This window comes from Cebidichthys violaceus, unplaced genomic scaffold, assembly GCF_023349555.1.
Source record: "Cebidichthys violaceus isolate CVI_PGR_0920_01 unplaced genomic scaffold, fCebVio1.0.p SCAF_16, whole genome shotgun sequence".
NCBI classification, from domain to species: domain Eukaryota; kingdom Metazoa; phylum Chordata; class Actinopteri; order Perciformes; family Stichaeidae; genus Cebidichthys; species Cebidichthys violaceus.
In genome coordinates, this window is record NW_027176329.1 from 7222085 (window position 1) to 7238353 (window position 16269).

Here is a 16269-nt window from a genome sequence, read left to right on the forward strand (position 1 = left end):
TAATTGCGTATGTCACTCCACCGCTTGCTTTTTCCGTCCTATCCAGTGCCTCAAGCTATTCCTCTTTAAGCGATGTCTGACCTTTTGGCTTCACTGTTTTTCTGGAGACTGCTTTTGAAAACAACGACCGCAATCACACTCTCTGTAAATTCGAACACATTTTACGCTGGAGTACGTTGCCGGTGTTAGGCCCAAGTGCTTGAGGGGCTTGAGCCCTTCTGTGCACACTTTCAGTAAGTTCACATTTCTCCAGACTTTTACCCACAATCCATTGTGCTTTGACGTTAAAACACAGGGTTACCAGGGGAAGCACAAATGCATAAAAAAGGTGAACAAAGAAGAGAGCAAATGTTTTCAGCCTGGCATATTACATTTACACAGACACATTAACATTAAGGATTTAAGATGGAACATAAAAACAAATGAAAGCAGAAGAATGCATGCATTGGCTTTATTACACACATGGTTTATTCATCCACCATTACTTACAATTTTGCTTATTTAACCTGTTTTGACAAAAACATCTAAATAGTTTTGACAATTACCTCTTACCTCGTAAGGCAAGTGCCTGGAAGACGTTCTTAATGCACTCCTGCTTTGAAGCCCCGACTGTAGCTCTTCTCGGTCGGGGCATGCACAGGTGTGGGTGTGTGGGTGTACATGAAAAATGCATAACGTACGGGAAATTAAAACTGATGTACCGGATGATCCGGTATACTAGCATCAATCATAGATAGTTTATTCTCTAAACTGAGATGACCGCGGCTAAGTGGAGAGCAGAGCCGCCTTTCAATCAGACGGTCGGCAGTTCGATCCCCGGCTCCTGCTAGTCTCGTGTCAATGTGTCCTTGAGCAAGACACTTAACCCCAAAATGTCTCCCGTAGCTGCGTCTACGGTGTGTAGATAGATATTGAATTGTAAGTCGCTTTGGATAAAAGCGTCTGCTAAATGACTGTAATGTAATGTAATGTAAACTACTAATGGGACCTTACCAAGTTGTACACATTTGATGTTCTGTATTATTATTGTCAACAGCCATTGTTAATTAGCTGTGAAGAAATATGTATATATTCTTTACCTTGACCCATCAAAACTATTCTAAACTTTCCTAATTTTCTGTCTTTTTGCAATGCATTCTCCTAAAAATGATATCCACATACAGTACAACGATGTTTTGTACAAAATGTAATTTCACCTGAAATAAAATAAAATAAATTAATATAATTATGGAAGTGTTTACCTTGGATTTAACGTAAAATTAATCAATACTAATACTCACAGTAGTATTAGCCAGAAGCTAGATTTATACTCTCAGTAGTATTAGCCTAAAGCTAGATATATACTTTCAGTAGTATTAGCCTAAAGCTAGATGTATATTTTCAGTAGTATTAGCCTAAAGCTAGATATAGACTCTCAGTAGTATTAGCCTAAAGCTAAATTTAGACTCTCAGTAGTATTAGCCTAAAGCTAGATATAGACTCTCAGTAGTATTAGCCTAAAGCTAGATTTATACTTTCAGTAGTATTAGCCTAAAGCTAGCTGTAGACTCTCAGTAGTATTAGCCTAAAGCTAGATATAGACTCTCAGTAGTATTAGCGTAAAGCTAGATTTAGACTCTCAGTAGTATTAGCCTAAAGCTAGATATAGACTCTCAGTAGTATTAGCCTAAAGCTAGATTTATACTTTCAGTAGTATTAGCCTAAAGCTAGATTTAGACTCTCAATAGTATTAGCCTAAAGCTAGCTATAGACTCTCAGTAGTATTAGCCTAAAGCTAGATATAGACTCTCAGTAGTATTAGCGTAAAGCTAGATTTAGACTCTCAGTAGTATTAGCCTAAAGCTAGATATAGACTCTCAGTAGTATTAGCCTAAAGCTAGATTTATACTTTCAGTAGTATTAGCCTAAAGCTAGATTTAGACTCTCAATAGTATTAGCCTAAAGCTAGATTTAGACTCTCAGTAGTATTAGCCTAAAGCTAGCTATAGACTCTCAGTAGTATTAGCCTAAAGCTAGATATAGACTCTCAGTAGTATTAGCGTAAAGCTAGATTTAGACTCTCAGTAGTATTAGCCTAAAGCTAGATATAGACTCTCAGTAGTATTAGCCTAAAGCTAGATTTATACTTTCAGTAGTATTAGCCTAAAGCTAGATATAGACTCTCAGTAGTATTAGTGTAAAGCTAGATTTAGACTCTCAGTAGTATTAGCCTAAAGCTAGATATAGACTCTCAGTAGTATTAGCCTAAAGCTAGATTTATACTTTCAATAGTATTAGCCTAAAGCTAGATTTAGACTCTCAATAGTATTAGCCTAAAGCTAGCTATAGACTCTCAGTAGTATTAGCCTAAAGCTAGATATAGACTCTCAGTAGTATTAGCGTAAAGCTAGATTTGGACTCTCAGTAGTATTAGCCTAAAGCTAGATATAGACTCTCAGTAGTATTAGCCTAAAGCTAGATTTATACTTTCAGTAGTATTAGCCTAAAGCTAGATTTAGACTCTCAATAGTATTAGCCTAAAGCTAGATTTAGATTCTCAGTAGTATTAGCCTAAAGCTAGATATAGACTCTCAGTAGTATTAGCCTAAAGCTAGATATAGACTCTCAGTAGTATTAGCCTAAAGCTAGCTATAGACTCTCAGTAGTATTAGCCTAAAGCTAGATTTAGACTCTCAGTAGTATTAGCCTAAAGCTAGATATAGACTCTCAGTAGTATTAGCCTAAAGCTAGATATAGACTCTTAGTAGTATTAGCCTAAAGCTAGATTTAGACTCTCAGTAGTATTAGCCTAAAGATTTATAGCTCAGCTCATTGTCTACATCGTTAGCCAGACTGTAACACTGTAATGTAAAACTACAGTAAACAGCAAACTTGAACCTAGAACATTTGTTATGGAACTATTTGCTGTTGCAGTGAGAATGGGTCTACAAATCTACAATGATTCCCAATGCTGTATAGTTTTTATACTAGGTAGAATGCTGTACAATGCTGTCAAACTTGTTTGATGAATCCGATTTGAAAAGTCCTCCTCAGCAGCGGCCCCTTGGCTTCTTTTCCCCCGTCTTTCGCCGGGTTTGGACCTTTCTGTGACGCATCCTCTTCAGTTTGTGCTGCCGGCTCTTGGGACAGATGTCTCTGGTTGTCACTCACACCGGGGTTTCAGTGGGGCTTGAGAGAGCTGGAGGAGGAAGCACAGCACGGCGAGTAAGTGAAGGGTTTAAAACTGGCCCTCTGGGGGGATCACCTGTTCCGAATGGAGTGGGGTGGTGGGAGGGCAAAGGAGAAAGGAAAAGGGTGGGTTGGAAGAGGAGTGAAATGAAGGGTGAGCAGGAGTGAAATGAAGCGAAGAGCAGAGTTTTTGGTGAACATGTGTCATGCACAGCTGCTGTCTTGGTGCCTGCCGGCGGTGCTTTGAGCATTAGGCCTCGACTGTGGACACCGCAGTGTGGAGGGGTCAGGATATAGTGGAAGCCATATATTCTTTGAGGGTCGTGGTATTGGAAAGAGCGGGGCCATAAGAGGGGAAAAAAAGAGAATAAAAAGGCTTTGTCTCACATTCTGAAATGACACACATCTTCCGCCAGTCCCACCGGACTAATAGTCTTCGATAACTTTCGCTCTTCGAGGACCGTCGGCGCTATGGGTCCACGGGGACCGGGCCAGGGAATTGATGGGGGCCAGGTTAGCGAGTGGTAAAGGAGACGAACTCTGGGAATCAACGGAGGACTGTTTGGGTAAAGCTCCAGTTGCTCTCCCAAAGGTCCTCTTGATCATCACACTTGCCCCCCGGAGACTATGACTCAGTTCAGTGCTCCTCTGCTCCCGTCACATGCTCATCATGTCACACAGAGAGAGAGAGAGAGAGAGAGAGAGAGAGAGAGAGAGAGAGAGAGAGAGAGATGTGGGCGCTCGGGGAAGAGCTCACGCACATGGAAATACGCACTCATACCCGCACAGCTCCTCCGCTTATGTGTGATTTTTCCTTGACATCTGGGTCTGTTCTCATCACTCTTGTGTTTGTGTCATGTTGGTAAATGGCTCGGGTGTTTGTGCATGTGTGTGCACATGTGAGTAGTTATGTATTTATGTGCCATATGTCTTACAATGTTGGTAAACGGCCCCAACGGCTCTCCGGGGCCTGATTCCACTCTGACAGAGAAACGACCATCCTGACCGTGAGGATAAACCAATAGTCCTTTTTACAGATGGATGTCCGCTCTCTGGGTGATGAAAGGGCTTCATGGCCTACGTCAGAACCACTTGTGAAATTGGGGGGGGGGAGGAATCAACCCTGTGTGAAGTGTTTTGTTTTTTTTTCCTTTCACACAGCCATGATACCCTCACGAATACAAATAACAACACACCTCCAACCAAGACGCCTAAGGTGTGACAGTCTGTCGAGACATGTGCACTCATCACAAGTCTTGTTTTTTCCTTTTCTCACCTTAGAGTATTTTAGATTTAATACTATATATATACTAATAGTTATATATGACAAAGAAAAGAAACCGATATAAAATAAAAGCAGAACAATCTTTGTTTTTAGCAGATTTATGCCATTTAACAGTCATTTTCAAAAGAGACAAGACACATCTTAGAATATCTTGCCGTGTATTGAACAATTTGTGTTATCCTGAGTTCCATTATCTGAACTATATGCAGAAAAAAGTCTGAAAACACTTCATTGTTGCCTTATTTTATTAGATTAAAGAACATTATACGTATTGTTCACTGGTTGCACCATTCACATAAATGCCATCAATAGTAAAACAGAACCTCTCTTGTCTGGAAACAGAAAGCGACTAAATACTATATTCTGAATGAAACCTCGAAAGTCAATTGTTCAACGCAATTATTGCAAACCAATGATTAGTTTTTCTTTGTATAGAAGAGTCGCAGAAGCAATCAAACAATAAAAGGCCGGGCTCTTAAAGATTCAGTATCGGCTCTTTCAGAACCGGGGTTTGTATTTATTCTGCATCACAATAAGAGCAATGGTACGTGAATGCTGATGTGAATGTGTCCTTTAGAAAAAAACATAGGCTCAAGAAGCCATTTGTATGCTTATAGTAATTATAGGTTCAAGGTGTTAGATACATGCAGTATAATAATTTCATAGATTTGTCTCTTACAATTCAGCAGAATGTGTACGAATGAATAAGAGAAATCTCCCAAGGTTTCACATTCATCAACAAAAAGAATGGCAGACACCAAAAAGCTTTGAAATCAAGGTTCTATTCAAAGGACAGCAGCTTTTTATAAAAGAATAGGAATAGTAAATATAAATTCACGACATTGAACGAGGATCCGAAACCACTGACTTCTTTCCAAAAATGGACGCACAGCATAGTGTGGCAGAATCAGACTCCTCAAATATTCTCATGCGGAGTGTGTTGACAAGCCTGATTGGATTTACTGTTGATCGTCTCTGAGGCGTTAAGTCAATCCATGTCAAACACGCCAAATTTATCTTTGCCTCTCGGCTCATTTTCATGTGCCCTTGGAGCAAAGCCAGACTTCTTCAAGACCCCCACCTCCCCGAGGGCTTGATCCGAGCACATAGACGAGTCAAAGTGAGCAGTTTGGAAAAATGACTTGTGGTGTGTGTGTGTGTGTGTGTGTGTGTGTGTGTGTGTGTGTGTGTGTGTGTGTGTTGACCCACTTTCACACAGTCAGAAAGAGGTAGAGCTGTAAACGTTCCTCTGCTCTACCTCCTCTAACTCTCTCTGCCCTGGCATCCTAAAGATGCAGTGGTGACTATGGCAACACTGCAGTAGTGAGTAAAGAAGAGGAGACTTCTTCTTCTTCTTCTTCTTCTTCTTCTTCTTCTTCTTCTCTCTCTCTCTCTCTCTCTTTTTCCCTTTTCTCTCTATCTTCATTTTTTTTTACTCTCTTCATCTGCTCAAGGCAGTGTCACGGGTGTGCGTCTAGATTTTGTCTTTATAATGACAAAGATCCCTATCTTCTGATTTATTTAGCATGCCTGCATTGGGATTTTTTTTTTTTCCTCAGCAGTTAGTTTCTCATTTAGCCTAATTTGCATCAAATCTCTTCTCTACATTGCTTCAGTGGGCGTTAAAGAGGCTATGGGTGGAATCATGATAAAAAAACTACTTTTTATTTCAGCACACCCAATTTGTTTTAGGGGCCAAACCCGTTGCATCACCCTGCTCACTTACAGGGGTGACTGTTGTTTTGGTTGTAACGGGCTGCCGACACAAGAGGACACAGCGGGCTATTAGGATGCTGTCACGAGCACCCTGTTGTTGTTAAGGGATGCTGTTGTGCTGCTGACTCTCCTTTCAGCGTACTCCTGATTCGTAGATAACACCTCCTCTGGCTCTGTTATTCCCTTTTGTTTCGTGTGTGTGTGTGTGTGTGTGTGTGTGTGTGTGTGTGTGTGTGTGTGTGTGTGTGTGTGTGTGTGTGTGTGTGTGTGTGTGTGTGTGTGTGTGTGTGTGTGTGTGTGTGTGTGTGTGTGTGTGTGTGTGTGTGTGTGTGTGTGTGCGCGCCTATGCCTGTCTCTTTGGCACGATCCCACCGCCCCCTGCCCAGGAGTTTGAAGCTGAGGACTCCTGGCAAAGACAGAAGGGCTTTTGGGACCTGCAGCCGTATGAATTTTTCATTCACTTCCCTCCGCCAACTCTCGCCCCCTCTCTCCTTTTCTCTCTCTCTCTCGCTAGTCCTCTCGCCGACAAGTATTGTCTCTTGCTCAGTCTGCGATGGCACACCTGGTACCCGTACAAGCCTCTACACACACACACACACACATACAAACACGCATCCACATTTGCTCAAACACAGCATGTAGCCTGCAGACAGAGTAAACAGCTTCTGGACATCGCTTGGTATTCTACTTTTCAGTGTTTTTTTTCTTTTCTTTTCTTTTTTTTTCCTTCTCCATCCTCTCCTTCTTCTCGGGGGTCCCTGAGGCTGGGCATTCGGGGAGACGCCAGAGGAATGCAGAGGAATCCTTTCTGCTGGGTTAGTGTTAGCAACAAAGTACAGGATAGCGGGAGCGAATACACACTGGGATTGCACATATTCACACACGCGCACAGACACACACACACACACAAGGCACTACAGAGGAGGCGAACGCTCGGCACCACAAACACGCAACCTAACCCAGTCAATACCCACAAATCTGTTCCCTTTGTACAGGAGCGCTTTGTGGTACCTTTTGTAGTCGTTTGAGGGAGTCGATAGATATTTAAAAGAAAGAGATTAAATCCTACCTAAGAGGAGCTACGCGAATAAGACAAAAGTAAAGAACCAAAAAGGTTTTCACTTTTGTCAGCCGCCTTAGGCTTCGCATCAGCATCCATGCACACACTAGATAGAAAACAATGACTGTACATGACAACCTGACATGTCCTTTTCATGGGGGCTAGAACATAGAGCTGTCAAGTGGCGGTGGCACAGCTGAGCCATTGAACCCGGACAGAATTCTCAAGCAAAAATTGCCCATCAAAAGGCGGTTGAACCCTGAGGCCGTGACATTTTAGATCTCAGCTCCGGAGACATTTAGGATTGCAGTAGGTGACGTGTTACCTCGGCTTGGATGAACATGACTTGGCAGGTCCTAGAGCTTCCGGTAATGTCAGACATGCAGACGTGTTGTGTTTATCGTGGAACCGGTTTGTTTGTTCGGTGCCTCCGCGGCTGTGTCTGTGTCTCGTTGCTTCGGCGGCGGCTTCTCTCTGCTTGGATCTTGGGATAAAGTGAGAACGGTTGCCTCCACGCGCTCCTCTCACTCTTTGAACTGTTCGACGATTCCCTTGATCAATAATTGATCAAAGCCATTACAAAGCTCTGCCAAAAGTCGCAAGTGTGGAGTGAATCGTGATGTCCGTGCGGATGGGAGCGTTTCTGTTTGTGTGGCAGAGAAAGAGAATGGTAGAGGCAGATTAAAAAAATCAAAAGATGGAGAATCAAGGGGAGGAAAAAGGGAGATGGATGAGTGAGGCATATGCTTGCTCATGTGGCTTCACAGATAAATGGACATATAGTTCAGCTATTTCAGATAAGATGAGAATAGGGGTGCAACAGATCACAAAACTAATTGTTCGGATCATATCGCGGTTTTGAGTCATGGATCTGATCAGCAGAAAAAAAGGCAGCGCAAATACAACTTTTTTTTTTTTGAGCCAGGCCATTTTGTTTTGTGACAGCAACCATTTTATTTCACCACCATCCTTCAAAAGTATTCCAACTACCTTAACCGCCAGTATAAACTGTCATCTATGGTGGTAATTTGCATAAAAACACACAATTCAAATAATTTGTAAATAAAAGTTTGTATTTGTATTGATACAAAATCTTGGGATTAGTAGTTTTAAAGATGCTACGAGCTAGTGTTTACTAAGTTTAACGTGTCATAATTCCTGCTTTAGTATACATGCATACTCTTTATGAACATGCTTAAATCCACATGTTGAGTGTGACACCAGTTCATTAAACTATAATAATAGAATGTACCGAAATATAATAGTTTCAAACAATCAAACTAGATAATAAATGATCAAGTCACAATGTATTAGTTGCCAATAAAAACATAATTTATAACACTATGACTTCTTGCTATTTCATATTTGGATGGAGGATGGAATTGATCTTTTTTTTTTGTGCTGCAACATTTACTGGTGAATGGACTTGAATTCATAAAGCTCCTTTCCAGTCGTCCAAGCATTCAAAGAGCTGTACGCTATATGTCAACATTCACCCATTCACACACAGATTCATGCTGAGACTGCAGTGCAATGTGCCACATGACCATCAGGATCTGATCTAATGCACATTATCACGCCTTCAAACACGCCACACATCCTCCGGGAGCAATTTAGGGTTCAGTGTCTTGCCCAAGGAAACTTCGACATGTGACCAGGTGGCGGACTTCTGGGGCAGGAAGTTTAACAGAGCACCTGGGACGGGTTCTGGAGGTAGACAGAACGGTTTATGTGATGTGTAAGAATATATTTTACTGGCCAGATTTTTTTTTCCCAACAGATTCACCTTGATAATTGGTGTCAAGCAAACGCTCCTGTAAAAAAAAATTAAAAATAAAAAAAATAATAAAAAATAAATTATATATATGTGTGTGTGTGTGTGTGTGTGTGTGTATATATGTGTGTATATATATGTATATATATGTATATATATACATATATATATATATATGTATATATATATATATACGTATATGTATATATATATATACGTATATGTATATATATATGTATATATATATATATATACATGTATATATATATATACATATATATATATATGTATATATATATGTATATATATATATATATATATATATATATATATATATATATGAGTTCATGAGGTTCAGGCTGATAAAGGTTGTATTCATTAGCCTGTGCTTTCCAAAAGTGCCTAATAAGTCCCTGAACATGTTCACTTTGTGCTATCTGGTTTCATGGAATATAAAAACAGAGAAATATAACATACAGCAGCCCAATCATTTTCTTTCCAAATTCAGGTGGCACAAGTCGAGATTGCGAAAGCTAGTAACGTTCCTCCCCTGTAGATGGTGCTCATAAGCATGTCCACAGTCCCAGTTGTAAAAGCAGTTTTCTGGCCCAGATTGGCCTGGAACTGTAGGACTAGAACTGCAACTAAATGTGTAAACACACAAAATGTGCATAATGAAATCTTGGCAAAATTCCCACACATAAACGGGCATACAAACCCATTTATGGCCCATTAATACGCATGGCTGTCTGGAGCCAGCCACGGGTGGTATGATGTGGTAGATATGACACATCGCCTATAAGGTTAGAGACATTATCTAAAGAATAAAGCATTGTTTGTTTGGGTTGGTTCACTAACAGTCCGATGAATTTATGCATGCATGCGTCTATACATTTGGCCTCGGGTCTCTCTCACTGGTGAGGGCGCAGCTCTGCAGTCGATTGATATCATCTGGCCCCGGTTTTCAGTGCTCTATGTTACAATCATTGTTCAATGGCGACATTATCATGATCAACCAAGAACAACATCTCAGTCAGAACCACTTGACATTCCCTGGAACATGCAGTGGGAAAATTGAGATTTTGAGGAACCAATTTGGTGAGCTGAGCGTCGAAGCATCTTGACAACCCTTGAACGTGGTTTCATCAGTGCTGCGCGGCGCTTTACGTTGTGACCATGGAAACTGCACACAATGAAATCCGAGCCAAAGTCGTGCCTTAGTAGTTGCGAGTGATGATTAGCCGCTGTTCAGTCATGACTGGCAGTTGTAAACTTAAAAGCCTGTTATGTCTGACCACTGTCGACGGAATTATGTTGTGATTAATTGGCAGCATGCATGAAAAGAACAAAAGAAAACAATTATCCTGAAGACGACAGTGCTGAATAACAATTTAAAATATATTTTTAAAGGTTTCTCTCATTAATGTGCATTGTGTCTCATTCATCCATCTTCATACATACCTCCATGATCACTGTTAAGCCCATTAATTAATTTAGAAATTTGCTGAAAGCCACTGAAGTAGCATTACCTCCCAAACTTTTGAAACTTTGTCCCACAGGTGTTTTCCACCAATCAAAAGAACAGAAAACCTCCGTTTTAATCTCTGTAAAGTAAAAAAAACCAAAACGGGCTTAGTTAGTGCGTTAGTGAGGGGCCGGGGTTGTTTGATTGAATTCACATCTGTCTGTGGATGTGTGTTTTTGGACTTTGACTCAAGCTGAGTACTAATGGCCAATTCAAGCCAATTACAGCAGTAATTGCAGAGCTCTTGGCATTTGGGCTTATGAGGAGAGAAACCTGTTCTGCTTGGCCCGGCCAGGAACTAAACACAGAGAGAGACAGGAATAGACCCATTTTGTCAGATGTGTTCATTTATGTTCGAGGGACTGGCTCTGTATCAAAAGTCAGATGTGAAAAGCTTCAACTGAGGAACAAAAGGAACAATTACCATATTTGAGTCTGCCTTAATTACATACAAATGACATTAAATTATTACAAACACATTAATTTAAATAATACAGAGGCATATTGTTCTGAGGAACTCGCTGCCTTGATTAAATATTCACACTCAAGGGTCAAGAGCGCGCTGACATCTTTTATGGATATTTCAGAAGGAATATCTGATGACTGAATGCTGAGAGAAACTCAGAAAGTGAATCAGTTGAACAACATCCTCGTCCTCGACGGGACGTCACGAGATTAAACACGTTCTCCAGAACAGGAAGACTTTCCAAAAGACATCTAGTCACCATGTAGGCTAAGACGTGCACCATGCCGTCATTTAATCTTCTAAAACGGAAATCAACATGAGACTGTCTGCATCCATCACAGCCTTGTAAATGAATGCATGCACGTAGGGCTCTGGGGTCACATCTGTGATTGGGTCCAAGATTTTGGACCAGTGAGGTCCGCTATAGGCTGAGCTACAACTGCCCCAGAAAATGAGAAAATATATTCCTTTTCTTTTTTTTAATTGTACGGTTTAGTAAGCGCGTTGTTTTATAGTTTAATAAGCGATACTTTAAGCTTTACTTTAACCTGTTCTTAAATAATAATGCTGGCATATGCTATTCTAGTATTTTAGAATTGTCAACAAATTTCATAAAAAATAAAAATAATGCATCAATCCACCTCTATAATTTTTGACTTCCCCACCCTATTTGTCTCTCTGCTTCATGCCCATTTCCCCCCTGCACTCAAGACTCACACACTTCGGGTCAGAAAAGTTAGTCTTTTAGTTTTTGGCAGACGTTACTCAAAATAGTTGGCGACTTTATTTCAACTGCGGATTTGGTGCCCTAGTGAGTATTTACTGCAGCAGAATGGGGCATGTGGGATAGATTAAAATAACAGGATTTTGTGAGACTGTGCTGGACGGACCTTGGACCCTCTACGGGGGTCCGGGTGGATGGCCCCCCCCCCCCCCCCCCCCCCCCCCGCTGAAGAAAATTGTAACAGTGTGGTTCACTGATGTGTTTAAATAGTCTTTTTGGGACACCATTGGCTCTCTATGGCACAGAGGAATACACTATATCAGCTTTGGCTACACAGACAACAATTGTTTGTACGTTTAAGTGCACTCATTGTTGCTTTTGGTCTTTGCTTGAGATTAATTCAGTTATCAGTAGACTTTTCCTAGAAGGCTGCTGGATGCTTTTTGTCTTGCAGTGTTGAATTCCTTGAAGCACTGACTCAACTAGATGCTCTGAACTTTCCACATGGATTTTTGGCCCATGCTGACTTAATAGCGTTCCACTTTTCCACTTTTCCTGATATTTCACATTATGCTGTGCCACCGGATGCAATAATGTGCCCAATCCATTTGACAAACACGAGACTGCGGTGATAAATGGCTGAACGGGGTCAGCAACGGTCTGTGAGCACACTGTGGGGTTCAACAGACGCTCAGTCGGTGCTATGTGACGGGATTTTGTTGAACAAGGGGACATTTTTCTTATTTTCCACTTCCAGTCACTGGAGATCACATGGGCATTGTGGCTTTATCTTGTAGTTCTTAGTTGAGGGGAGTAGAACCGTGTCCATGTGGCGTTCTGAGACGCCCCCCCCCCCGTGCACATCACTGTTTACATTTGCAGCCTGTCAGCTGGCATGAGCACATCTTGCCACTCTCCGCTGACCTCTTTCATCTGCGATTGCGTTTTTGTCGCTGCTGTTGTCAGGATGTTTTTTTTTTTCCTTTTCTGTTTTGTTTTGTGCTGCTTTCCTCTTTAAACTCGAAAATAACTCCTGTGTGACGTCTGTTTGTCAGACGAGGGAACCAAAGCGCCTGTTTATTTGATCGCACCATATTCAAAGGGACTTAAATCTCACATCTTGCCCATTTCCAACATTTAGTTGAACAGCAACTGAGCCTCTCAACTCCGTCTGCCCGCTTTATGTCTCATTTACACTCCCCTCAGCTGGGGGAGGGCAGGCTGTTTGCATAAAAAGGGGAGGGATGAAGTGAGGGCATGTTTCGGGGAAGGATGGAGTTGAAGAGACAGAAAAGAAACAGAGGGAGGGAGATCCGGCAAGCTGATGTGACAACGGAGATGCCAGACAGTTCCGCTGGACTCGGTTTTATTTCTGCCTTATAATGGAATCCCGCTCTCTATAGGAGCTGCTGTTTATTTTAAAGCTCAACAAGACAACTGAAGTTATTCAGCTGTATACCTCGTTATGTGTGGTAGTCTCTTGACAGCAAAGGTTTGCAACGCCTTTAATCCAACATGTATTTTCAGCCTTCACAGATTGCATTTAAAGTGCTTTTCCTTATGAGATTCTAATGTGACACACACACACACACACACACACACACACACACACACACACACACACACACACACACACACACACACAAATGTCCTTTGTAGCCTTCAGTTAACCATCTGCTGGGATGGGAGCACACATGGTAGAGGATGTGTTAATGAATGCGTAGTTATATAATCCAGACCTGTGGTGGAGGGAGAGACGAGAGAGCGAGCGGCAGCCGGATCGTCGCCTCTCGACAGAGTAGAAGAGAGAAAAGGTAAAGAGGTTCATTGTGCCACAAGTGCCCCCAAGTGGCCTGAGGTAGCATCTCCGCCTCCTGCCTCCGTCTCTTCAAACATTGACGGGGCGACTGCTGCTTTGCCTTTTTTCTTTCTTTTTTTTGCATAAAGACAAACTCTAGAGACACAGGAGCTGATGCATTGCGGGCAGATATAGGGATGGTGTTGCTTTTTTTGCTTTTTTTTCGATGACCGCTGTTAAACGGGCCGCATGCTGACACAGTGAACCACGAAAGCAGGGGCGGCTATTATAAATCAGTTCCCAGGCCCTCCCTCTTCCTCCTCCTGCCAAAAATGCCATAGCTGACCCCTGCCCTGGCCCAGCCATCATGCCCCTTATGAATCAAAGACACTGCAGAGACAAGGACTTATGAGCCCTTGGCTCTGCCTCCCCATTTTCTCCTTTCCTAGCTCTTGTAAACTGTACATTTTTCCTCCCTCCTCTTCCTCCTGGATTTTTTTTCTGTCGAGCTGGGTTGTATGATAAATCCTCAAGCGAGTTTTTTAAGCGCCCGCGGAGCAGAAAGCGCCCAGCTTACGCTCCGTTAATAGACTGTACATAGCGGGTCAACACGTCTGAGGATACATGCATGCCCTCCCCCGCCTCTGCCAGTCCATCACACCACAGACACTTTTCATCTTCTCTGTGTCTCTTTCTGCTCAGTCGAATTGAGCTGCTTTATTGACAGATCTATTTGTAGAAGAAAATACTGTCGGTGGAGCATGCAAGAAAAGATAGCAAAACAGCAGCTTATGTTCATCACTGAAAACGTATTATTGGTTATAAAAAAGGATTTAGTTTGGAAGTTCTGAAGCCTAATTCCCCACTTTAACTATATTGGATTTAGATTTTTCCACCCAGTTAATGAGAAGGTTTCTATTGTAGCTTAGCATAAACACTGAGCAAAGGTAACATGTCTGCATATGAAACTGGGTGAAATAAAAGATCTAAACACCCTTATTTCATATCTTCAAAAACCTTACCAGAATTCTTTAAGGGCGACGTGGATTTGTTTTGATAGACCAGTTCTAGAAGAGCTTAAGTCACACTGTGAGAGAGGAGCTAATTAAGATAAAAGTCCAACATAAGAGTCATTTTAAATGTATTTTGATTTAACCTTAATCAGCCAGGATAATCCCGTTGATATTTTGAATCACATTTGTAAGGTGGTTTTACGCAAGCACTACATAAAAACACAAACCGACTCAACAAAACAGATTTTAGTCTTCCCTGTTTTGTATAAAGTTCACCACTGTGAGAACGAGCGCAATACAATAACAACCTGTCACAAATATCGATAATACCATAACACGGTTCTAAAGTTACTCTCCTTGTCTTCCTGCCCGTAATAACAATAACCCATCTAATAAACACGGAGTAGGACAAGGAGACCAGCAATGCGGCCCAGACTCTGGTCTGCTTCACTGGACCTGAACACAAGCGTTTCATCTGTTGAGCCGGCGGGCCAAATCAAGTGGTCTTTATTAAAGTCGCTTTGATGGATTCACCCCCGGCCTCCCCCGCTGTGATCTATCGCCTGTCCAGCCCTTGGAGGTCGTAATAAACTTGTTTAGCAATGGGGTCACCGCATGCAAGCAGAGCATGTGAGTGTGTTTGTGTGTGTGTTTTTGTGTGTGTGTGTGTGTGTGTGTGTGTGTGTGTGTGTGTGTGTGTGTGTGTGTGTGTGTGTGTGTGTGTGTGTGTGTGGGGGGGGCTTTACTGCTTGTACAGTTTGGCGCACGGCTCAAGTTGTCTCAACCTATGGGGCTTCATAGCAATAGCTGCTCGTACTGGATCCACTTCCATGATGATATTTGTAAGTTCCTCAGACACACACACACACACACACACACACACACACACACACACACACACACACACACACACATTTAAGCTATGGTCAGGAACGGTGTTATCCCTCTGAGTAGCTTCTGCATGTTCCTAAAAAAACAGGAATAAATCAATGGCAATTGAGCATGCATAGGTCCTTCACAGATTCAGTGAAGTCTCACACAGACAAGCTATTTATTTAAGCTATTTATTTGTGGGAGAAAAAAACAAGAATTATCCGTTTTTGTTCAGCGTACCTCTGGCATTGATTTGAATAAGCAGGACATTTGAAAACACAGAGACCTGGCTGACATTTCATTAAGCTTAATTTCTCATTTCTGCAGTTGTATTAAATTGGCAGCAGTCAGACGGGACTCCTGGGAGTTGCATCAGTCATGGAAGATGAGATCTTTTAAGTGTTCTGTCTGTCCTTTATTGAACGAAGCACAACAATTAGCAGATGTTACCGACTAGGCCGGCCAACGTGCGCGTTATCTTCCAGTTAGCACACGGCTCATGTCCCCAGCCTACACCGGCATATCCAGATCATAGTTAGTCGAGGTGAAACCCATCCGCTTTCTAATAGGGACCACAGGGACCGCTGTTATTGGATGATTCATCAGATCAATGGTCGGCAGTTCCCATCTGACTTCCTGAGTCCAGCATGTGGGGCTTGTTGGAGTTTATGTAGCTCACATGGTAACAAGCACCTGGAACTGTGGATTATAGACACCGAAGATTTATATGAATTTATTGTTTCAACAAAACAAACATTGAATTTACGACTTTGTTCCAGGGTGTATTACAAAATGTTTCACTTTTGAAAGTAAATCACACCAGTGAAAGTGCATGATGTGCTTTTATGAACGAAATCTCTCACAAAT